At 33.8% G+C, this 27,405-nt stretch overlaps 2 long non-coding RNA genes across 2 annotated transcripts in view; both read right to left on the bottom strand.

The window, feature by feature from the left end:
- Positions 1–27,405, bottom strand: part of LOC309622634 — a 442,022-nt gene that overhangs the window by 73,725 nt on the left and 340,892 nt on the right. The gene's annotated exons all lie outside the window — the stretch shown is intronic.
- LOC309622633 lies at positions 2,846–12,530 on the bottom strand. Its single transcript, XR_014241048.1, has 2 exons — positions 9,570–12,530; positions 2,846–9,539 (listed from the first exon to the last, which is right to left on the bottom strand). It is a non-coding gene; the product is annotated as an uncharacterized lncRNA (long non-coding RNA).

Raw genomic sequence — 27,405 nt, 5'->3', positions numbered from 1 at the left:
AGATCAGCTCGGTGCTTCGTGACCACCTAGAGGGGTGGGATGGGGAAGGTGGGAGGGAGACGCAAGAGGGAGGAGATATGGGGATATATATATATATATATATATATATATATATATATAGCTGATTCACTTTGTTATAAAGCAGAAACTAACACACCATTGTAAAGCAATTATACTCCAATAAAGATGTTAAAAAAAAACTCAACAGAAAAAAATAAAACAAAACAATCTAATTAGAAATTTAACAAAGGACATGAAAGATATTTCAGCAAAGGGGATGTACAAATGGCAAAAAAAAAGAAAACAGATGAAGATTAATCTCATTAGACATTATAAGGAAGCACAAATTAAAACTATAATGAGACATCACTACACACCTAACAGAATGGCTAACAAAAAATAACTATAACACCAAACACCAATGAGGATACATATTGCTGGTGGGAATGTGAAATGTTACAGTCTGGTAAAGACTTCAAGAATTCTTACAAAACTAAACATGGAATTACCTTATGGTATAGCAACTGTACACTTGGGCATTTGTCTCAGAGAAACAAAAAATTGTGTTTACATAAAACATGTACACTAATATTCATTATTGCTTTTTTTGTAATAACTACAACCTGAAAAAGCTCAGATGTCTTTCAATGCATGAATGGTTAACATACCATAAATTTTTATATTAATTTATTAATCAACTATAATTCTAGTTTTGAGTGTTTCTTAAAAATGTTAAACTATTTTTCTAGTTTTTTCTTTTCATCATCTTTATTGAGATATGAGACATACAGAAAAGTAGAAAAGTGCTCATATTTAAAACATTTAATTTGATTTTTTGGTATAAATACATATGTGTATATATTCTCCATGAAACCATCAACATAAACAAGACTTTGAACAAATCCACCACTGCCAGAAGTTGCATCATACCCCCTTGTAACCTCTCCCTCCTGCCCCTCCCTGCCCTCTTCTTGTCCTGGAAACCACTGAACTTCTTTCTGACACTATAGATTAATTTGCATCATATAGAGTTTGATGCAAATGTTATAATATGTATTTCTCTTTCCATGATTTACTTCACTCATTTGTCATTCATGTATTTTTTGAAGATGTTCCATTTGAAATATTTTGCCCTTTATTTATGAGTGTTCACTTTTTTGTCATTAAGTTTAAAGTGTTTTTTAAAACATTATGTTTAAAAGTCCTTTACCAGATATACAATTTTCATATATTTTATCCCAGTGTGTAATTTATCCTTTCATTATCTTAACAGTGCCTTTCAAAGAGCAAAGCTTTTCAACTTTTATGAAGTTTGAATTATCTTTTTTTTTTTAATGGCTTGTGCTTTGTATCCTATTTAAGACATCTTTGCCTAAGTGAGGTCACAAACATTTTTTCTGATGTTTTCTTTTAGAAGTTTTCTAATACTAGCTGTTACATGTATATTCACGATATATCTGAGTTAATTAGGCAATTCTGTATTTTGGTACAAAATATGGATCAAAATTATTATTTTTTGTATATGGAAATCCAACGGGTTCAACCCATTTCTTAAAAAGATTGTATTTCCCCACTGAATTGCCTTTGCATCTTTGAAAAAAGTTAACTTCCATATATTTATAGTTCTATTTCATCACTCTTCTGTTCCCTTGATCTATTGGTCGATCTAGACAATAACATAACTTTCTCGATTAGTTGATGATCACAGCCCTATGGAGTGATAAAGTTAATTTTGGTGTTTAAGTAGCTAAATGCATATATCATTTCACTGTTACATAATTTGTCTACTGAGCTTTACTGAGACTTGTGTATATTTGGAAAACTTCTCCATGAGGAAGAGAGCTACATATATTTGTTATGTATGATTCACCTCACTGTTATCTAACCAAGTTTTATACTTGAGAATCTTTAGCCCAATTAAACATTTACACATGCCAGGGGAATGCAATTACCATGTCAGAAGGACTGCTTCTAAAGAACTCAGGAATCTAGAAGAGAAGAGGTGAGAACTTTAAATATATTTTTTTCCTAGCAATTTATATTTTTCACCTAAAACTGTGAACAGCAAGGTATGAGCACAAACAGATTTGATAACACATTCTTTCTATTATCAGTTAAGGCTGGCTGAAAAGTCTGACTTTCCTGTAAGTCAAACAATTAAAATGAACTTCAATGCAAGTCATTTTCCTGAAATTTTCTGCCTTTTCCACTTTTTGATCGGGATGCATTTTCTAAGTTTATTATTGGAAAAACTTAAATATTCAGTTCTCTTCTTAATAGAAGATGATGCTAGATAATCATGAAAGTCTTTCACTGTTGCCAAGATGACAAATGGACCAAGAAAAAAAAAGACCATATGCATTTTGACAAAAATCAATTGACTATATATTTCTGGACTCTCCATTCTTTTTCATTGAGCTATGTATTTCTTTTTCTGAAAAAAGAAATCCTGATTACTATAGCTTTATTGTAAATCTTGAAATAAGGTAACTTATCCAACATTATTCTTTTTAAATATTGTTTGAATCGTATAGGTCTCTTGCATTCTTTTATTAATTTAAAAATAATTCTGTCAATTTCCAGAAATAAAACCTGCTGGGATTTTCATTGGAAATGTAATTTAATCTAGAAATCAGTATGGGGAGAACTGTTATTATTGCACTGTTGATATTCTAATCTACAAACATGGCATATCTTTCCATTTATATAACTTCTCTCAGCAATATTTTTACTTCTCAATGTAGAACACTTGTGCACAAGTTTTTAGATATAGTCTTATGTACTTTTTCTACCAAAAATGGAATTATTTTTAATTTAAAGAATTAATTGAAATTAAACTAATATTAATTCATTTTTTAAATTTCAAATTTTTAATCTTTGCTGTTACATATACAAATACAGTCAATTTTTATATTAAACGTGTGTCTTGCTAACGTGATACATTCAATAATTTGGTTTCTTAGCTGTGTTATAGATTTCCCGAGATTTTTCTATGTAAACAATCATAACATCTGCAAATAGACAATTTTTACGTCTTCATTTTTAATGTTTAACTATATTTTTCTTACCTTATTGGAATGGCTAAGTCATCTAGTACAATGTCAAATAAAACTGATGAAAAGAGGTGTCCTAGTTTTGTTTCCACACTTAAGGAAAAACTATTCAGCGTTTCACCATTAGTATGATTTTGGCTGTAGATTTTTGGTAGCTATCCTTTATCAGTTTGAGGATGTTCCCTACTATTTTAAGTTTGCTGATCATTTTTTATCCTGAATGGACACTGAGTTTTGTCAAACTGAGCAGCTATTTATCCTCCTTTATTTTACGGAAAAAACTCTGTAAATTTGGCAATTTTTCCTTCTGAAATGTCTAAGAGAATTCATTAGTAACACCGTATTTTGTGGGAGAGTTAATATAAACACAAATTTTAATATAAACACAAATTTTTGTAAATATATAGCACTATTCATTTTGTATTTCTCTGATCAGTTTGCTTATAATTTTATCCATGTGTGCTTCATTTCAGATGTATTTTCCTTTCTTAAAGTTTTTCTGTGACGTTTTTATGTCATATATTTCTCTCATCATGTTCATGCTTTTCCTCATGTTCACAAGAATATGGAGCATATCAATTGTAGCAGTTTTAATATCCTTTTCTTTGTCCTTTGTTGATCTCTGTCTATTGAATTTTTGGTAAATGACAACACTAACAAAACAAACAGTTGATAAACCCACTAACAGTTTAACAGCCCACCAATATCTCATCTATATATTGACCTTAGCATCTTTTGAGTTAGGAACTGAGCATTTTCATTTTTAAAATAACACTCTAGTTGTTTTTTTTACTAAAGTTGTGTACCACTAACGTAGAGGTTAACGGTTGGGCTTTGGATCAAAAAGACAGTGGTTTCTTTGCAATCTCCAAATATTTCACTTACTAGCTATGGTAAGTACGTTGTATTTCTGTTCAACAATATAAAATTATTTTGCCAGAGTGAACATAATACTTCCCTACCATCTTGATATCAGAATCAGCCATATGACTTGATTATGCAGATGAATTGTTAGCAGCAGTTTTGAGGATATAAGGACCAGTGTGCATTTCTACCTCTGCTGCAATGGTCCACACTGTCTCAAACTGGCTGAACCATCATCCTTAGTTAATGATGATGAAATAAAAAATAAAAAGCATAGCCACCCACCAACCATAGTGGATATGTAGCCAGAGAGAGAACTACACCTTTGTGTTTCTCAACCATTAAGACTAGTTTTTGTTTAGTAATTCATTCATTTATTCATGATCATCTATTAGAAATTAATTGTTGCATAACATTATAATTGATATTCAAATGACAGTTAATGGTGTTTCATACTAGTTTCAAAACACTATTGTTTTGAAATAAATATTAGCCTGGGTTTCAAAATACATATATTATTTTTCAAGAAACACAAAGTTATCTATAGAGATACTATTATACAAAAATACCTAAACCAGAACCGGCAATTGGGATGGGAAAATTACTATAGCCCAAATTTCTGGAACTGAAAAGTAATTGTTTAAAGCATATTCATCAGAAGAAAAATTGACTTCATTTGAATTTTTAGAAGAGATGATTTTATGGTGATTGAACATGGCTAATGTAACAAAGAGTAACAGTTTATTCAAATATCTTTGAAGAATATAGGAGCTTTGTTTCCTTTGCCATTAAATGAACTATTTAATGTTTGTCCTAAAATAATTTCAATCAAGAGAGTTTACATTTATCAAATTGATATTCTTTTTCATTAAAAGAACATTTCTCAACCTAATTTCACCAAGACATGCATGACAGCTTGTGCTTATAGTTTAATACATTTGATTTTAGGACTATCCTTGCCTTTCATGAAGTTAACCTGTCTACCCAAGACAGTTTTAATCCATTTTGATGCATCTAATAAACGTCACTTCTTTGATCCACCCTGTTAGTTCGTAGCATGTTAAAATTTTATCATCTAAGAAGCTACTGTATTTTATGCCCAGTGTCTTTATGTTTGTGATTATAGAGACCCTACATCTGCCAGTTTTCTGTATTTCCAATTAACATGTCTGCAAATGTGTTTTCAATGTGTAAAAAGGTAAAGGATCCTTTTAAACATTTAATAATATTTACATGTATATTGTCATTTTCCAAAATACGTTAATTTTTTTTTATTTCAGTGGTAACTGACAAATTAACTAAGACCTCACCTGCATGTCAGTAAACTATTATGCCTAGTGAGAGTGCACTGAATATTTACACTGGGGTCTTTGTAGTTGATTTTCTTTTTTTTTTTTTTTTTTTGCTATTACCACAAAAGATGTACACTCCAGTTTTGATAGGTAGTTTTTCTCGCAAAGGGTTTAAACTTTACATTAAAAAGACTGTTTGCTTTTTTCAAAGTAAAATGTGGAGAAGTTTTTGGTTTAAGTACAATAATTTAAAAAAAGGTAAATCAAAATTCCAAACTTAAAACTTTTAAACAGTTTGGACTTTTTTCCTGAATCAAATAAACACCTGCAACATATAATTGTCATTTGAGAGACCCTTTCAACCCATTAGCTTTAGAAATAAAATATTTAAAACTGTTTTGAAATTTTAACCTATTGTCATTCTATATACAATAGATAAGAATCACTCAAGTTGCCTATGTTGCTGGCACCAGAAGCCAGATATTCTTTCTAAAATACTATGCGATCATTTTCTTCCTTTGTGCTGATATCACTTAGCATTTCATTGCAGGCCCTTGGACATTTAGTTTCTGACTAACCTCATCCTTCTCTGGTTCCCACAACTACCCTTTGAAGCAGTTATGTATCACACCAACACATGTCTCCAAGGTCCCTCTATCAGTAGCAAGCAACTCACGTTTTTTGGTCTAATTCATACATATTCATTATTCTAATTTAGAATAACCTCATGTCACAAACCCTCTTTCTCCTCTCTACTCCCATAAAACTTTTAGACAAATTTTAACATTTAAATAAACCAATTAATAAAAATTAAAATGTTTTAATATATATTATGACTGATTTACTCATCTATCTCCTCAACTATTTAAGCTTCTTGTGAGAAAGGACCATGTCTTGTGTCACTGCATCTCCTCACCAAATAGCATATTATCTGGAACCACAGTGTCTAGTAAGTGACACTTACTAGACACTGGTGACTGGATAAATTAATAAACAGCAGTGTTTGTCAGATATTTAGCAAATATTCATGGAATAAAGTACATAATGATATATTGAGGAGAGTCCCCCTCCTATGTTACTTATACCCTTTGTTACTAAGAAAGTCAAAATAATATCCATCTGTTACACAAAGATCTTGAATTTCATATGTAATATCCATTTAAAATATTCCATTGTGTTAGTTTCCTTTACTGATGTTCTTCATCCAAAATGCAAAAGTGCCACAAATACAACATTTAGGAAATGATCAACAAATACACCATCCCTAGCCATAAGACATCCTGAATCTCACTATAACTTACATATTGTTTGTGATCACAGGCCCCACTGATATTATTTCAAGTCTCCTTGAATCTTTCAGAACTCAGAATGCCCACAATTTCAAATATCATCAAAAAAGGACAAAGATCAAAATACACAGACTTTCCACTATCTTTGATAGCTCTTATTTCTGCTTGAATAAATGGCATCTTTAAATGAGTAACTCACATTTCTATTACCAAGCAGTATATGCGTAATATCCCTGAATTACCTCTGTCACATGCAATTGGAATCAAAGTTTTCTGCTATACTTCCTATTCCAAATTAACTAAAAATCAATTCATAATCGAATGGAATGGATTCTACCTGATTGTAAATTCTGGTTTCCTCCTTTTTAAGGTGTTTATCTACGTCACCAATTAGAATTATTACATTTTTATAGTAAAGTGCCACAGAACTAATTGAATTGAAAGAAATAATTGAAGATATATCTTATCCCAAGATGATCTAAAATATTTTTAACAAGCCTACTGTTTTAAGAGTTAAGGTTCCAAATATAGGAACTGACTTCTGAAAATCATAAAAGTACTCATATTCTTGGGCAGAAACCTTAAAACTGGCTATTCGGGCACTATTAATTTGTTTTACACAATATATTTAACAAATTTGAATTCTTACAGATATTAACTTTTAGTTCAATGATAATCATAGTATAGGATTAAAAATATTTTTAATTTGATCACTACATTGTTACATAACCATTAAACATTCTTATGTAAGAAAAGATCATAGCAAAATTGATACATGCATTGAAGAACTAAGTTCACATGATTCATGAAATGAAAGAATGGATCTATTTCATTTTCTAGGAACTATCATAACATTTTAGTAGAACTAAAAATTGAAATCAGAAGTTCTATGTAAACAAGTTTCAGAAAAACATAATTCCTTATATACTTTGCTCCAAATGTACTGAGAGATTGTAATACTGCAAGGCTTTGAAAACTGCAATGTGTCTTTCCTGGGGGATATATGGAAACAAGGTTTTGAGAAAACCAGCATAAGCATATGAGAACGAACATGGGCTCTACATTCTTAATATGGGAACAAAGAGATTTTCTTTTATGAAATGTTTCACTATCTGTGTCTGACTCATTGTGTAGGCAGTTTTCACCTACACAATAAGCTGTTACTGAAAAATGTCATGCAAGATTTATTCCCATGCCTTCATTCACTCATTAAATCATCCATTTATTTGATCAACATACATTTACCAAATGCCTTCTATGTGACAGATACTAGCCTAGGCACTTTGTATTCATCAGTGAAAAGAACAGAAAAGGTTCTAGACCCTCTTGGGCTTACCTTTTAGAAGCAGGATACAAACAATACATAATAAACAGTAAAAAAACTATACATGTGGTTGCTAGTTTTGATCAGTACTAGATAAAATAGGTTAGAGTAAGGAGAATCACTAATGTCTATAAGTTGTTTTGCCTCTCAATCTCACAAATATTAAATTTATGGAAAATTGGGAGAAATGTTGTCACCCCAGAAATCTTATTTTCCTTAGAAACATTCATTCATGCAGGTATTGCTTAATTTTCTATTTAGAAAATGTAGTTTCCACAACTCCCATTATTTTCTAAATAATTGTCTATAATAATGTTGTATGTGTTTTTTCTCCTGAAATTTTTTTCTCTGAAAACCTAGTGCAATGCATGTAAAGTATTTTAATATATGAAGGAATTTGTTGTTTAAAGGAGACCATCCACTCCCTGAAGGTGTTCTCTTGTTTAATCTGATATTAAAATATTGCTCTTTGGATAGCTTGCCTTACCAAGATAGTTGTAAAAAACCTTAGTACTTTTCTTTGGAAAATAGATTTAAAGATATTATGCAAAAAAAAATATTACTTGAAATACAAGACCAGATAACAACATACTTTTTGACAACATTTGGGTCAAAATCACCTATCTGCTATAACAAACAGTCACATTTGTAAAGTATTTTGTATTTTGATTAGTTTTGTTTGTCTCATTATATTTTGTTTAGTTCTATTTGGCTAGCGTCTTTTCTATATTCTATATTGTCTTTAGTCTCTGTTGTTATGAACAGTCCAAGATGGTTAAATCTGTCAGTTCTAAAAATATTCTTTATTGATGACTGATTACTGTATCTTCAGTGCTCATCTGGCAGCTTACGGTATTTTTATTAAGGATTGTTTGGAGAATTAAGATGTGCAAATCAAATCACTGTTATTATGATTTCAAAAAAAAGTTAACCTATTTTCTCTCAACTCCTTTAAGTAAGAATTGAAATAACAATGATCACCTGAGATTACTGATCACCAATTTTTGTTGCCAAAAGCAAATGATTTAAACCATTATTTTCTTCTATGAGGTGAAGATCTGTCAGTATCAAAGATACTACGTCTCACTCTAGGTTAATACAATATACAGTATCATGATATCAGAAAACTATTTAGGCTGGAGAGAAAAGGTTAATGCATTGTTCTGTGTGATTACTATGGGACTTTGTTGACCCAGAGCTGTAACATTTATATATTTTGGTCAATGGAACTGCTTAATGAAACAATCACAAAACCCTTACAGTCAAACTGAACAGACAGAATAAGAAAGGGGGTGGGGTGGGAGAGGAGCTTGGGGGCAGTTGTTTGAGCATGGTATAGATTTGAGGTTTCACTGAGAAAGACTGGGAAAATGTGATTTGTGAGATTCTCTAAGCTATTTAGGTTTACTATCCACTTTCTTTACACCTAAAATAGCTCTTTGGCTAGGCAAAGAGATTTTAAATCAACATTTAAAATTGAATGGAACAGTTTTCATCAGGCTTCTGGAAGAGAAGTTAGAATTGCACTTCTACAGTTTCATCAGTTTCCCTCTTTATATTTCTTCTGAAAATCAACTAGGGAGAAAAAAAGAAGAGAGATTTACTATCAACCCAAAAGATTATAGTAGCGATGGGGCAGATGTGATATAGTTTTTTAATCAAACCTCCACAGAAATTTAGATAGTAGCTTATCAGTATCTAAATATTTAGATAGTAGCTTATCAGTATCTAAATTATTAGATTCCACGTTTCACTCTTAAAGCCTGGCCTTGGTAGAATAACTGGAACTGGACTAGTCTGTCTGCTGGAAACAAGTTTGGAACTGGACGAAGCATATGAGGCATTGGGCTTCACAAAGAGGACAACAGTCAATGCAAAGCTGCAGTTCTTAACAGAACTTTGGAAATGACTCCACGATGTGAGGAGTCTCTGACTGGGTGGAACTTGGGCTGCACAGACATTCGGAATTCTGCAGAGCATGGCAGTGCCACTGTACTGAGGAGGCAGAGATCGGAGTGCTGGTCAGCTGAAGTGGCAGGACTCTGCAGGCCAGGGTACTGATAAGGAAGAGGCTATGTAGAGACTGGAATTCAGAAGTCAGCATGGGGATTCCTTGTGAGCCCATGGCTGAGGGCTGGGCTGTGCATCTGCAGGTTAAGACCACTCGTGTCTACCAGAAAGTGGCTGATCAAAGACTGAGAGGGGGATACTAGAAAATGAAAAACTCCAGTAGAAGAAGAGCTCCTTGGGACACAGGAATTCTGACTCTGTCAGAATTGTTCAACCTACTGAATATCTCCCTGGAATCCCACTGAAAAACCAAAAAGACCAAACCTGCAATATAAGGATCATGTCCTAAATTAAGACTTGTATTTGTTTCCTAGGGCTGCGATAACAAAGTCCCATAATTTGGGTAACTTAAACAACACAAATTTATTGTTTCACTGTTCAGGAGGCTAGAAGTCTGAGATCAAGATGTTGGCAGGATTGCTTTCTTTTGAGACAGTGAGGGAGAATCTGTTCCATGCCTTTCTCCCAGCTTCTAGTGGTTTACTGGCAATCTTTGCCATCCCTTGTCTTAGAAATAAATTACCCCATCTTTGCCTTCATGTTCACATGATGTTCTTCCTGTGTGCATATCTATGTCCAAATCTTCCCCTTTTATAAGGACACCAGTCACACTGGATTGGAGCTCACCCTACTTCAGGCATGACCACATCTTAATTTAACTAGTTACATCCTAAATGACCTTATTTCCAAATAAGTGTGCATTCTGAGGTACTTGGGGGTTAGGACTACAATATATGAATTTATGGGGGGGACACAGTCCAACCCATAGTACTTATTGTAAAGTCATCCTAAGAGAAAAATTTAAAGCAAGACCTGAAAAGATTCCCCAGGGGCCAAAGGGTTTGGAAGTTGAGTCTCTCATTTTAGAAGGATTGTGGATACCATGGGCCTTCCACAGTCCACACTAACAAAGTTTAAAAACAAGCCTACAGAAGTTCATATACACATGAGAACCTCACACAAATTGTGGCTTCTGGATTATGTCATGTTGCAGTTGTTCTAATACGTCAATATTCTCAATCCTTTCTTTAGAAAAGGCCCATATATTTGACACTCAGCTCCTTGTAACAATTCCAGTGAACACTGAAATAAAGATACCTTTAAACTGAACTGCTTGCTAAGGTTAGAAGCAACATTCAGCAGAACTGAGCTTATAGTGAAAATTTAAGGAGTTCCCAAAAATAAGAAATCAAGATAAATAATATTTAAATGCAACTTTTAAAAATAAAAGAATGTGAAAAATCCATGAGAAATTAAAAAAACACAAGATTTTAAAGAGAGATAGTATCAACATCGCTGATCTTCCTCTTTTGCCTCCGGCTCCAATACAACAATTTGAATTAACTTACACATAAAGTATAACTTCATATGCTGAATAATACTATGACTACACATACTGTATTTTAAATGTTTAAAATATCTTTTCTCTGGGAATGTAAACTGGTGCAGCCACTATGGAGAATAGCATGGAGGTTCCTTAAAAAACTAAAAATAGAGCTGCCATATGATCCAGCAATCCCACTCTTGGGCATATATCCAGAAAAGACAAAAACTCTAACTTGAAAGGATACATGCACCCTGATGTTCATAGCAGTGATATTTACAATAGCCAGGACATGGAAGCAACCTAAGTGTCCATCAATATGGGAATGGATAAAGAAAATATGAAATACATATATATATATATATATATATATATGATAGAATATTACTCAGCTATAGAAAAAGAATGAAATAATGCCATCTGCAGCGATCCCCAGTCTCATTTATCTGAGGGCACAATAGGGTACATGTTCCTGGGGAATCATCTGTGACTCTGAACATAGGAGATACAATAAGAAAGAAAGATGTTAAGAGGCCATGCCAAGAGATTCTCATACATATCTTTGACAAGGCTGGGACAATGAAAGAAAAAACTGTGAATTCCTGTCCTCCTTGTAAAATTTGATCAGATGTGAAGTCATTCAAAATGTGCAAAAATTATATCAATGGGAGGTGCTCTAAACATTTTATCTGCTAATTCAACCACTTTATAGCCTTGTCTCTTGGCTAGGTAACCTAAATCCTCTAAGCTTAGTTTTCCTATCTGTGAGAAATACATGAAGTTCTTAGTACGTGTTTGACACTCTTACTGCTTAAAGTTATTTTCATTAATGGTTATCCATCCTAACACTCTGACCTTAAACATAGTCTATTCACCAGTAAAATTCAGGGAAAAGTTATCCTCCAAACATATACTAGTACTTCTTGAGGTTGTCCATTAGCTCTTCCATTCATAATTTTAATTCATCCTCTTTTGTAGTATTCATATAATCAGTTAGCATCATCTTACAGATGAAATAAAATTTTGATGTGGTCCTTTCTTTTATTTCTTCCAAACTTAACTCCCTAAAGCTTCAATGTGGTAGATACTGAAAATACAACTTTAAAAGATCAGCTCTGTGCTTTGTGACCACCTAGAGGTGTGGGATAGGGAGGGCGGGAGGGAGGGAGATGCAAGAGGGAAGAGATATGGGAACATATGTATATGTATAACTGATTCACTTTGTTATAAAGCAGAAACTAACACACCATTGTAAAGCAATTATACTCCAATAAAGATGTTTAAAAAATAACTAAATAAAAAATAAAAAATAAAATCAAAAAAAAAATAGCTGTTGTAATAGCTTCAAAAAATATCTCCTTAAAAGAACAGGCCACCCACTTTCAAATCAAGCACCTAGAAAGCATTCTGAGGCCTCATTAAAACCAAAGGGCTGTATAGAAATAAACAACTTCCAGTTAAACTAGTTAACTGCCATTTTAGCTAATGTCTTCATATATTAACACTGAAGAGGATTAAATCAACATAGTATTAACTTTCAATATCTAACACACTGTAAAAATTAAATCTTGAAAAGTGATGATGGAAGCCATATTAGGAATCACCTTTTAGTTTCTTGAAATTTAGATTCAAATATTGACTAGTCAGTTAAGACCTTTCAGCCTAACTGAACTGTGCTCTTTCCCTCTGAAAATGAAAAAATCTGATTTTTTATTTTATTACAAATGTATTAGTTTCCTTTCAACTGTTTTTGGTGCTTTATTCAAATGTGTGATTACATCATCTTGGGGCTAGCTTTTCTTTTCAGAAAAACATCTGTTATTTCATAGTCATAGTCAATATAAAAATACTATTTGGGGTATATTCTTTTCTTGCCAAGTCTTCCTTCTTCCTCATAATGTGTTTATTCTAATTATTAAAGCTTTCCTCAAAGTACACATTCTTCTCCACATAAAAGTAAAGTGCTAACATCTTGTTTGTATCTAGATACCATCTGGGTGTTTTCACTTTACTCAAAGTACATGTTTTTATCAACATTGGTAGTAAGATTGGAAATAAAAATGTCTTGCATTGACATAAAACTGGATATCAATCAATTTTCACTATTCACAGTGACTATACAGGACTAAAATCAAGTTTTTAAATATCTCTCGTTTTGAAAGAATATTAATGCCAACACAATCAGAAGCTGATAATGCAAAAACAATCCTCAAAATTGATGTGGAAAAATTGCAAACTATTCCTGAGGAAAAGACCTAAGATCTAAGAAAATTATCTATTACTTTGAAACTAAATTGTCAACATTAGAAGCAATTTGAAACAAACAAAACAAGTCAGCTCATTTAATAACAGAAAAAGTTTCATTTACATACAAGATATTGAATAGTTTGCTTTTCAATATATTTATGCATTTGAGAAAGCTTAATAACTATCTATTTGCAAAATATTCAATTTCAAACTATTGCAAAAATCCAACATATTATTATTATCACTCTCTGTGAATTTGTGAGTTTTATCAATATTCATATTAATCTGGTCAAAGAGAAATAATCAACATTATAGTAATATAAACATTTATTAGTAAAATAAAAATGTCAGTTCTCCTCATCTAATTTATTATAGGGTTTTTTTAATGATTTAATTTGGTTGGACTTTTATATATCACAGAGCCATAGGTTCTTGTCTAAATCTAGGTAGGCATTGCTCTTACTGAAGTGATCTTACACACACACACCTATGTGTGTGTGTTTTAGCACCTGGTTTTCACCCTTAACAGCAATCAAACTATTTCATCTATTTACTTACATACTGCCAGTGATCTCCATTAGTACAAACAAAGGAAAGTTCTGATTATTCACACCATCATTCCTGCTAAATAAATACCAGAGTATGGTTCTTTTCTGATTCCTTAATATCTAGTCTATGATGAGATTTTTTAGTGTTTTGAGAATGCACTTGCCAATAGTCAACAGCAAACAATTTTAGGAATTATTCCAGCCTCACTTGATTTCATTGCTTTCAAATTCCTTGCTACCTTGCATAGCCTCAGTTTTCTCCAATGTTTTTCAGAATATTTATCCTTTTATAATTAAAGAAGACATTTTGGACCACTCACCATCGTCACTCTTATCACTTCCTTAAGGTAGTAGTACTTCTGGTCATTTCCACCCAATGACATGGTACAGCTATGAGCAAAAGCTGTTTCAACTCTGTACCTTGTCCAGTCCTTCAGGAATCCTGCCTGACTACACTTATGATGCCACTTTCAAAATCTGCTTTAAAATTAGGCTTAAGTCTGATCACTACATTCAGATCCAAACTATGTTTTGCCACTCATCTACACAAATTATTAAATCAATGACAGGAAATAACTGATTTGTGAGTTATTTTCAATATTTCAGATAGCCTACAGAAAATTTAAAAAAATGCTACTCACTGTTTTATGTTGGTTACATAGTTATTTAAATATTTGAGCAATATAAACAACAAACTTAATGACATTCTTCAACAGAAACTAAACAGCATATTCTATTACATTTGATAATAAAAGCTCTAATGATAGAAAGGAGATAAGCTGCTAGCTCAACAAAATGAATAATGCATTAAATAAAATTTATAGCAGAACAGGATAAGAACTCTAAGTTTAAAATTAAACTAGAGAAATAAATATAACCTCATGAAATTAAAAATAAAATAACCCTTCTCAGACACAAAGGAGTTTCTGAAACTTCTGGTGTCACCCTGCTTGCCACACATGGTTAGATAGGGCTATTTTCAGTGAAATTTAGCACTCAAATTTAGACCTCTAATGTTGGACTAAGAGTCAGTTAAATCAAAGTTTAGGGCAAGAAAAGTCAAGATAACCCAGGGATATCTTGTTACCATCAAAAAGTAAAGATAATTTCAAAGATGTCTAAAATAGTACCAATAAGAATGAAGAAGCCAGAGTATCAGAGTCCCCTCCTGCCAAATAGTGACAATTTGTGCTTCATGAAAAGAAAACAGTAATTGCAGTCAATTCTATCAAGTTGATTCTATAAAGGGTCCAAGTTCATAATGACACTCAAAAATGACAAATACTTAAAATGTGCTAAAGGTAAATCACACAGAATCTTCCCAAGTATGTTTACAAAAAAACTGCTATATGCTGATTGAAACAAATCAATGAGTAGTATGTATTTAAATTTTGGTAATTGCCAGTTGAAAATCATATGGGATATACAGCAATTTTAAAGTAACTTTTGAAAGTATTTATATTGCTTTTCAATGTTAATGAAAAATGTTAGCTTCCCTGGAGTCATATAAAAGGTAATAGTAAATATATACCATGACATTAGTATTATAAATGTCATGAAATAACATAAAATCAATAAAATATATGATATAATAAAAGAGAAGCTATCAGGAGTTTACACCTCCATTATACCCTAGATATGAAAACAGCCAGAGAACTAAACAATAAGTTGGTAACCACTTTCTAAGACAGGATTAAGCAACATCAATAAAATAGCTTACCAGCATTTTCATAGTACCTCACAACTAGTCAGGGTTTCCATGTCTGTGATCTTTCTTCTTGTAAAAAATAGAGACACATTTATACACCATGTTTTACTCCACAGAAGCTTTTGTGAATTTTATCAGATACTCTGCCAGGCATAATGCTGGTTTGAACTTTGGTTCATTAATATTTACCTGACTTTAGTTTTTCCAAAAACAAATTCTATGGGACCCTAATTCTACTGGGTAGTACTGCAGGTCAGGCAGAAAGGGAAGTTTCCAGTATAAATTAAAGAGGAAAACTGCAAGTTAAACTAACTTAAATCTATCTATCTATCTATCTATCTATCTATCTATCTATCTATCTATCTTTGTTTCAGGGCTTATTGAGATGTTAATAATTTAACTTATGTTGAATCTCCAAAGAAGTCTTATGGTGTATGGTCTCCAAACATAATGAACCAGAGAATTGTGTTCTTTTTTTGGGCATCTTGAGAAACTACATTTCTGCAGAATGCACTTTAGGAAATTATGTTTTCATTCATTCTACAAAAATCCACAGTATCCTAAGAATCAGATTAATAATACATTTTGCAATTTGTATTTCTGGTATTTCTAAGATTGAAACAAAGTTTTGTGGTATGTAAGGTGCTCATGACGCTTCTAGGACTGCAGTGGCGTCACATTGGCTATGAAAGTGTATTTAAAAAGACTATTAAAGTTTTAAATAAGGAGAGAAACTGCATATGATGTGTTTACCTATTTTTTCTAATATAATATTTAGTATTCAAATTCACACCATGCTCCAATTTGCCTTTCCTAGAGCTTAACATACATAGACTAATAAACAGTAGGTAATTTCTCTTCTGATTCCTGATTTATTTGAGAACCATAACAGTAAAAACAGCTTGCTCCAAAAGTATATTTTATAATATATCATTCTAAGATTTTTAAAATGTAACAGAGGCAAGAATTTTTTTTCTAGGAATACATTATAATAGCACTGGGAATGATCTAAGAGGAATATAATAGGAAGTCACATTAAAGAGAAGTAGCATTCTCTCTTTAAAATAAAAAATAGTACTCATTTTTGTATGTTTGCAATTCCATAATGCTTTTCATTTGAATACTTCAAATGTCCAGAGTGTGATTATAATAGTGGCAGGTTTACCTAACAGACTCAGGAGAAGAAGTATGCTGTGTGAGTGAAAACAATGTATGTTTTTAAAGAAAATTTGTTTTCACAGCACTGAGAGCTGGTTTTATTATTGTAGTTACAGTAGAGGTAGTTTTTCTGCCTAAAAACTTTCAGGAAATTAATAGGTCAGCAAAAAATCAGATATTTGGATATGTATTCAAGATTATAGCAAGCGTTTATTCATTTTAGTAAAATACTAAATCCAAAAAGATAGGTCAAAAGATACAACACAGAGTAAAGTAGTGAAAACTCTCCTATGACTTCTTTAACCTCTTGAGGACATCTGGTTTTACGGGCTCTGTTCAATGTGGGCATAGTGCCATGTCAAAGGAACTCTGAGTCAACTTGCCCTCAGTACTTTTATCCATTAGTCAGATGATATATGGCTGCTTCCATGACACTGAAACTGCTCTGGAACTGCATGTTCCAGAGACCTCGTTCCTGGTATTAGATTTATAAGCACGCCACATGGCCTGGAACTGTTCAACCTAACAGGTCTTAACACATTACATAGGAATCACCACACATGTACATTTCCAGGCTTGGGGCTTTTGCAAGCAACAGTGGCTGTGTTCTACCACACTGAGTAAATGCTCACATTGTATCTGATATTTCATAAAGCACTTTTGTGAGGTTCCTTTATATTCTGAATATAATGGTTGTCCTTATAAAGTCACTCTCAATTAACCTATCTACAGTGTTGATACGTAAGTTAACAAAAGGTTCTTTCGAATAGACAAAACTTGCTTTTCCAGGATGAAAAGACAAAAGCAAAAGAGGCAAGAGTATGGGTGGGGCAAAGTATGGTTCCAGAGTCTGTCCTATTTTTCTATAATTAGTAGAATATATATATATCTTTAAAATTATAATAGTCTGGGTGGAGTTACTTAATCCAAATGAATTCAAGGAAGAAGTAACATCAAAAACAGTGAGGGAGTTTCAGAGGGTGGGCTATTGCACTCACCTGTCAGTACTGGCAGCTTCTTTTCTAGTGTGCGACTGGCCTTGCCCCTCAAATATATGTAAGAAACCTAATTAAAACCTAAATACAGAACACAATGATCCTTTCCATGGATATTTGCTTGCATAGTGCTTCCTGATCTAACTGTTCTACATTTCAAGACACAGTTTTTATATATTTCTTCTTATTGTGAAACATCCACTATATACGAGGCATGTAAAAGACCCTTTCACACATCGCTATAATCTTTGAACCCTCAATATACTCCAGAACAATATTATCATCATTTTACAGATGAAGACAAATAAGGCTCAGATTAAGCAATCTGACCAAAATCATTGAAATTATTAAGAAAAGAGGAAAAGCTGTTATATTAAAAAATGACAATTAATGTATTTATAATCTAGTCCATTCATTTACTCATACATTGACTATACTGAAGACTCACTTAGCATTCAGGACTGAGATAAGTGAAAGGGGTATGTCACAGTCACTGTAAGTACCTTTCCAGAAGCCATTCTCCACTTTCCCTCTAACGGAAGGCCAAGCTCAGATGAGGCAGCCCCAAGGAATGTCTCATGGTTGACCCTGACCAATCATAATCCCACTCCCCCTTGGTGGATTCATACTTTTCTTACTTTTCCTGCAGCTATGGGTGGCCATATGATCCAGTTATGGGCAAGAAGAATTTTGTGAGGCATTATTTCTTTGATTGAAAAATCACAGCCTCTCAAGCAGAAGACCTGGCTCGCCCTTTCTTCCTGCTAGATTGCTGGAGTAAGAAAGTATTGTTTGTAACTATGGCAGCCACCTCATGATCACGAAGGACAAAGACGACAGGCCAAGAGGTTGAGGAAAGTGGAAAAGATGAAGTAGGTTTGTGGTAACATTGAGGCACTGAGTAAACTCTGCTATACCTCTAAATTTTCATGTTAATTGGGTTATGAAAGCCATTTCTAAGGTGGTGACATAGACCTGAAGGATCAGCAAGAATTAATTAAGCAGAGAGAGTAGGGTCCTCTCAAGCAGCTATGTATCACAGTGTGTTTTAAGAATTTAAATATATGATGTTGTGGAGAAAAGGATTAAACTTGCCAAAAGAAATGTTTGGCTTTTGTTCTCAGCTCCTGGGAGATAATCTCTAACCCCTTAGAAGGTTTGGCCTGATAAGAGTGTCATTGGACCACATCGCACAGTCTATGCTAACAATATGACTGATGATGGTAGGGGCTTGAAGGAGTTGGAACCTAACCATTGGAGGGTTTTTTTCTTTTATTTCTGATCATTTCCTTGTCAAAAGTCCATTATTAACTATTTTAAACATTTTCTATTTTGTCCTATTCCTTCATTTTTTCTTCTGCTTCCTCTAATCACATGAAATACAAACTTGGTTGTCTAAAACAGTACATATTTATTATCTTACAATTCTGGAGATCAGAAGTCCCAAAGGTGTCATCTCCTCACAGAGCTGCACAAGCAGACATGAGTTAAGGGCATGTACTTTAATGCGGCTGATAATTTTAATCACATCCTGCAAAACGTTGTTAAGTTCAGGTGACATTTTTTGGCTAGGCAGCATTTCTCTATGGATGACACAGTGCGTAGACTCACGTTCAGAAGCAACCTTTGACCTGAGTAGAGAAACCAGAAAGCCGTCTAGTCATGGCAGCCACTCTGTCTGTGCATATACCAACACAAAATGACCAATTCAGTTTTCCTAATATGTAATCATCAAAGACTTGAATAGTTCTGCAGCTGTGGTGTTGGCTGGCAACAAAAGTGCACATAACATATCCCCATGCACATCCTCCTGAAAAATATATCGCACAAAAACAAGCATTGTTGCCTTGCTGTCAACATCAGTAGACTCGTCAACCTGGATTGCGTACCTTGGTGACTCATTAATCCTCTCTAACAACTGTGCCTCAGTATCCTCTATTTCATCAATTCGTCTAGTTATGGTGCTAGCTGAAAGAGGAACATGTGCCACCTTTTGAACTGCAGTCTCTCCTAAAAGTTCATGACAAATGTGCTTAGCAGCAGGCAGGATCAACTCTTCACCAATGGTAAAGGGCTTCTTAGCTTTAGCAATGCGGTTAGCCACTAAGGATGATGCTCTCAGTGCAGACACATTTGATGAACTGGTGGCCTTCAGTAATTGCTTCTGTTCTTTTTGTTCACATTTTTCTCTTTTGAAAAACTCCAAAGGCTTGTCTTTTAATGCAGGGTGCTTTGTCTCCATGTGGCGAAGCAGTTTTGAAGTTTTCATGACTTCACTGGATAGCCGGTCACCACATATTATACAAAGCGGGCTTGGAGAATGTGAATCACCTGTTGCAATGAACCCGTAATTTAAGTAGGACTCTTGGTATTTTCTTTTAAATGCAGCTTTCTTTTTGTTGGCAGTCTTAGAGTCTTCTGTTCTCTCATCATCGGTCTTTTCCCCTTTTCAAAGAAGCTCTCCAGCAACGTTTGTTTTTTACTCATTTTGGCTACAGTTAGCTTGTGGGCTTACCAAAACTGTGACTGAGACAAGTGCACAGTGTGGGAAAGAGGCATGGACAGAAGTGGTAAATAAAATAATGGGCGGGCCACACATGGACTAAAATGAGTGTCAGATTCTGACTTAAAGCCTGCCACCAGATGCAGCTGTACAATTGAAGTACATCAACTCACTTGCCACTATAAAGCCTGCCACCAGATGCAGCTTAATTGTCACTTGCCACTCACTGATAGGGTTTTGATATGAGTCTGCAAGCAATTTATTTATTACGGTTTCTGTGCGGTCAAACCTCTCTGCTAATGATAATCTGTATTTGCAGCCACTCCCCAGCACTAGCATCACCGCCTCAGCTCCACCTCAGGTCATGAGGCATTAGATTCTCATAAGGAGCGCGCAACCTAGATCCCTTGCGTGCACAGTTCACAGTAGGGTTCGCACTCCTATGAGAATCTAATGCCACTGCTGATCTGACAGGAAGCGGAGCTCAGGCGGTAATGCGAGCGATGGGGAGCGGCTGTACATACAGAGGAAGCTTCGCTCGCTCACCCGCCGCTCACCTCCTGCTGTGTGGCTCAGTTCCTAACAGGCCACGGACCGGCACCTGTCCATGGCCCGGGAGTTGGGGACCCCTGCTCTAACGTAATTCCTGAAATCAGAAGAAGTTCCATTTGAATATGGAAATGACAATATGAGAAAAGTCTATCACTGAAACATTTTGAGAATGTGATTTTATATAAACAAAACAGTCTTAGAGAATTACATTGAACTAAAACCCCAAATCATGAAAAGTTAGTGTGACCTGAGTTTTCCAGGAAGAAGGCTTTAAAATTTATATTTTCCTAATTTGAAAAAAAAATAGAATGTAAGACATTTTTTTCCCTAAGGTGATTGTAATCAACTGTGGTGGAGGAACGTTTCTGCCATTGGTTAAATGGCAAAGTGTATTGAAAAGTGTGTACGTCATCCTTATCAAAATTCAGAAATCATCAATAAAAACTCAGTACTAGTATCATGTGGCTTTTAATAAAACTCATAAATGTAATATGTCACATTTTAAAGCTTCCTCTACTTTAATTTTTATTTTATGTTCTCTCTGAGAGAATCTCACCCTGAGCACAATGGAGCATTTTCCCAATAACCTGTGGAGTAATACATGCTTTTCACAATGGGAAAATCAGGGGCAATTCTGTTTTTTTTGAACAGTCCTCCCAACATCCTGACATCATAGGCCTAGGCCTACTCTTATAGACAGGAGGCCATTTCGACTCTATTGTGCTTACTTTTCTTTCTTTACAATGTTTTCTGAAACTAATGCTGACAAAAATAACTTGGGGGAGTAGAAAGAAAACTTAATTAGTTGAAAGGAAAAACAACACATCAAAGTCTACACCCATGAGCTTAAATGCAAAACAATGTCATTGTTCTTACCAGAAATCCTTTCTTGGCTTTCAATATGTGAAAGTGTGGAGGAGATTAATGACCCTTTAGTTGAAAGACTCCAGCAGAAAGTATCTGTAAATCATTTGTTGGTTTCTAGAAAATACCCAAAGAAACTTTCACTAGATGTTCTATTTCAGTGACAGTCTTCCACTTCTTCTTCAAGTCTTTTCTTCTTTCCAGTGTTGCTAGGCTTATAATCAATGAGGACATGCTAATTACATTTCTCTCCAAGGTAGCCTCTCCAGCATAAGCCCTGTCTACAAAATCGCTTCAAATGGGATTGCCTGACTAACCAATTCATTCCCACAACTAATTTGATGCACTTAAAGAATTCTGTCTTTAGTTCTTTCATCTTGGTTGCTGACATAAAAATGTACAAAAATGGTTTCAAATGTTAAAAACTAGGAATCATCTGTCTTCTAAATGCAAAGAAATTCCATTAGGTGATTTATCTTTCACTTTAAAATCACTGCTTTTTTTTCCCCTCTATATATCTGTTTTCTCCTCTTTTTGTTTTAGCTGATTTTCTTGGGAGTATGTAGATTATTAAATTTCTTTGGTGACATTTTTGGCCATTCAACACAGATGTCAAATATTATTGGCATTCAGTGATTAATTATTAAGTAAAGTCTATATTTTCAGACAAAAATCAAAAGCTCATTAGCTTATAGAGAAACCAGGTATAATGAATGTCAGATGAAAATAGATGAAAACTTCACCATTTCCATACAGGGAGTGAAAACAGTTGGGATTTATTTTTTAATTAAAAAACAGGGGAGCAGATATCTCTGTTTAAAAATAAGCATGTGCTTAAGAAATAGATAAGAGAATTGCAAAGAAGGAGATGGAAATTAGTAACTTCTGCTCAGAGAAAACTTTTCATTGAGAAGGTAGTCTAATGATAATTCTGTGCATTTGTTTACTAGAGAACTTTGCCTGTTCAGGAATTCAAAAGAATCAGTTATGTGTTCCTAAATTATTCATGTCACTGTGTTATATACTTCGGTTACTAAAAACAAACAACAACAACAAAAAACCAAACCAAAAAAAAAAAAAAAGAAACAAAACAAGGAAGACACAGGCCATGATGAAAGAGTAAAATGTTCTTGTCAAAATAATTTCCTTTCCCTGTTAGACTAAACCATGAAATTCCAGTTAACAGAAATACATTTCTCTAAAGTTGGTTTACCAAACAAAAACAAGAAGAATATAGATTTTTTTCTTTAAGAAAAAGAACTAGTTAAATATATATTTAAATGTATTTGATGTAAAAATACAACACAATATTTGCTTCACAAACTTTTAAACAATCAGACTCTGAATTTAGTAATGCATCATGATATAAAGTATTTAATATAAAAATCTCTATTTTATATTTTGTTTGAGCAATACTTTTTTCTATCACATACAAAAACTTTGAAATATGTTATTTTATTTTTACTTGTAACTTATACTGCTCAGTATATATGAACTGCGTAGTGTAACACTCGGCACAAAATAACATTTCACCTACTAACAATTGAACTTATCAATTACTCTTTAATTATTATATTATGCATACAAAATATTTTGCTTGTGTAGTTTTAAAATGGATGCAGCAAGTTCCTTGAGGGCAGAGGCTCTCTCCATCTTTCTCACTGCTGTATTCCCTGTCTAGCAAAATACCTTGAATCTATTAGCCACTCAGTATGTGAAGAATGAGTGATAAGAAAATAATGCATAAGTGAAAGATTATATTGCTGATAAAATCTCAGCAAAGACAGAAAAATGATTTATTATTTGATTCTCATTCAGCATGTTATAAACATCCAAGGCAGAAATACCCTTGTTATATAAATAGAATAACACCTTAAGTCCTTTTTTCAGCTTAAGGTGGGATCAGGAACAGAGAGTTGTATAACATCTCTATAGTTAATTCACTTTTTAAATTCTATGACCTCATAGTTGTTATAGTATGTAAATAATATGTTTAGCAAAAAACCTCATAAAATATTATATTCATAATTAAAATAGGGCAGCAAGAGTTTCATAGTAATAAATTCAACTTTCAAACCTTTAAATTTAATTTAATTTAATTTCTTTATGGGGAATGCTGGCAGGCCGAGGCTGGGGCCTGGTCTGGGTGGATGGAAGGGGGAGTTTTCCAGGCAGGCAAACGGGATGCAGGCTGGAGCCCACAGGGTGCGCTGTGTGGCTCTGGGTGTGTGTGGAGGGGAGGAGTAAGTGTGGTCCTAAAGGAGGGGCAGGGAGAAAATGGGCTAATGCACTGAGCAAGAGGGGTGGCTCAGAGAATGGAAGAATCAGGGCAAAGTTGTTTCTGCCACAACTACTCTTCCCTGAAGAAGCCCAGTCTCCCGGGATCTTGGTAATTGCACTGGGTCAGCAGGGGCATCCTGGGATGAGACACACCTGGGTGCTCTGGTGCCCTTGTCCCAGACTCATGTGTCAGAAGTCTGGCTCACACCACCTACCAAGCAAACCCCAATCCTTGTCAGGCCTAGGCCCCCACCCCTCAGAGTCACAGGGCAGCAGAGCCTTGCTCCAGGGCCTAAGTGTGGGGAGAAACTGTTACTTACTGTGGCTTTTGTGTGTGCCATGTGAGCTCTACCATGGAACACTACCATTTCCCTTTCCATCTTAAAATGTTCAACATATCCAAATGAATGGTTGAAATACCACCTATTTTTCTGTAATAAATACATCAATAAAGTTCCTGATTATTTTTAAAGAACATTTTTATTATTTACTACTATGTTTCCTGGGGATAAACGGGGGCTAGAAAGTGGTTGAAATTGATTTGCTCAAGAATTTGACGGCCTATAAGCCTTTTCTATACACATCATATTGTTCATCATCATAAAACCTCCTGAGTATTTAAAGCAAATATCTATCTACTGGCCATGCTTGTTTCATGATATACATACTTTGGTTTTAGTGCCCTGTTTTTGCAATCAGATGCTATAATGTGTAATGCAGTTGAATCATATCTTTGTTTCTTGTCTCTTCTGGATCTGGTCTAACAAAAAATGGAACATTAAGTCAAAAGGGAAATTTAGTGCAAATCTAGATCTACTATAGCTGGACTTTGCTATGGTGTGGATTTCAGAAAAATAAGTGCAGGCAACTCAAGCATGCCGTAATGTCCAAAGCTATCTGTTATCTAGAACAGAAGTAGACAGATAAAGAAGGTCATTATAAAGATGGACTTTGATCTTCAATACCTATTTCTTAAGGAATACATTTTTCCCTGGGTAGTTCAGGGCTTGATGCACAAAGGCACCTGCTATATACTGTCTGAGTGAAACTGTTGCTGCTTCTCTCCCTGAGAACAGATTCACTTCTTGATCAACACCAGGGAATTAAGTATAAAAGGCTAAATTTAAAAGGCATCTAATTAATTGCCATTATTTCCAAAAAAAAAAATGTGTGAAATGAATTGTAAAGTGCCAAATTTTGAAAGCCAATCATGAGCAAGGGATTAAGAATTCAGAGATGAATAAGGCACAGCTCTTTCCTTCCTGAAGGTGCATTCTATTGGAGAAACAAACACTTCCATAACAATTTAGGACAAAGTGTGACAAACTCTATCGACATGGTACAAACACTGGGCTGGGGAAGTACATGGAAGACAGAGGTTAATTTTGACTGGAGGAATGCAAAACTTCCAGGAGATGGAGACAGAGATAGACATTAAAGGGTGAATTCAAGAGGACTTTCCTTGGTGTGAGCATAGAGAGGAAATTCAAGGCAAAGAAAAGAGGGGGTAACTTAAAAAAAAAACGGGGAAAGTCTTCTTTATTTTAAACTTAAAAGAGTCAGAATTTTATACCTGGAAAGGACATTAAAGTTCATTTACTTTATGAGTCTTCAAATCACATTTCTTGTTACCCTAAATATAACAGTACTCCTAGAACATGAAGATAAAGGGGAAAATATTTTGTGGCAAAAATTAGTTTTCAGTGTCAGTGGTCATTTCTAATAGATCAATTTTACCAAAAGGGAAATAGTTGCTTAGAAGTGGCATGTGATAGCCATTCAGAAATCATTTTGTGTGGAAGACAGGATTCAGGAGTCTTGACTTGTATTCTAATCAAGTTTACCTTACTCTACTACTACCATATATCTTTTCATCTAGAAGGATTAAGCCAATCTTTGAAAATTAAAAATACAGCATCTAAGTTGTGATAGTATCATACCCTCGTTTTTTAATTCAATAAATCATTTCAACACATGATTAATGAGCCTCAACTATAAGCTAGGCGCTGTTTCTATGCATGAGAAATACAGAAGGAAACAGCAGAATCCTGTTTGCATGAAGTGTAGCTTCCACCAAAAGAATTTTTAGTAACTTACTATTGTTAATGTCTACATTATCATCATTACTATCAATGTAAATAGCTCAAATATGTTTGTAACTGAGAGAAAATAAAGGAAAGCCATTAGTACTAGCCACTGCTACACAGTTCAGTACTAGTTTAGTACTAGTACTGAACTGTCAATGTTTAAATCTAATCTGTACTCATAATTGGCTGAATGACCACATGTAAATTACTTAATATCTCTGTGCCTGAATTTTCTCATTTGTAAAACTGGGTAACTATGATATTGAGTTCATACTGTTGTTTTGAAGGTTAAATAAAACGTGTAAACATCTTAGAACATTGTTTCACATATAGCCAGGATTCATTATTATTTTCTTTGTCATTTTTTTTCATTTATTTTTGTTTCTATACTGTACTGCAATATGCCTTTTCTAATTTTTTAACTTCTTTATTCATATAAAATTGACATAAAAACTACATATATTTAAAGTGTACAATTTGATAAGTTTTTTTTTAATTTTTAAATTTAATTTTTTTTATACAGCAGGTTCTTATTAGTTATCTATTTTATACATATTAGTGTATATATGTCAATCCCAATCTCCCAATTCATCCCAGTTTGGTAAGTTTTGTGGTAAGTATGCATCAATTGAATCTTTCACCACAATGGATAATGAACACCCCTAAATGTTTCCTCATGTCCCTTTACAATTCCTCCTTTCTTTCCTCCCATCCCCTACTTGTTCCTAGGCAACCATTAGAGATTACATTTGTATTTTCTGGGGTTTTCTTTTTTGTCTGACTTCTTTCACTCAGCATAATTATGTTGAGATTCATTTTTGTTGTTGCACATAACAGTTTGTTCCTTTATACTGTTAGAAGTATTCCATTGTACCAAATATGCCATAATTTGTTTATCCATACACTTGTTGATAGACAAATATGTTGTTCCAGTTTTTAGTTAATGCAAATAAAGCTACAATGAACATTCATATATGTTTTTGTAAGTACATAATAATATTGAACGACTTTTCAGGTGCTTATATGCCATCCATCTTCTTTTACAAAGTGTCTAATCTAAACTTTCGTTCATTTTTTACTGAGTTTTTTCTTATTGTTCAGTTTTGGGAGTTCTTTATATATTCTAGATACAATTTCTTCATGATCTGCAAATTGTTTTCCCAGTCTGTGGCTTCTCTTTTCATTCTCTTGAGAGTGTCTTTCGAAGAGCAGGCATTTTTAGTTTTGGTGTAGTCCAATTTATTAAT

This window comes from Balaenoptera borealis (genome assembly GCF_965194805.1).
Source record: "Balaenoptera borealis genome assembly, chromosome: 2".
NCBI classification, from domain to species: domain Eukaryota; kingdom Metazoa; phylum Chordata; class Mammalia; order Artiodactyla; family Balaenopteridae; genus Balaenoptera; species Balaenoptera borealis.
Note: the sequence above shows the minus strand (reverse complement) of the source record. Positions and strands in the feature narration are given on the sequence as shown.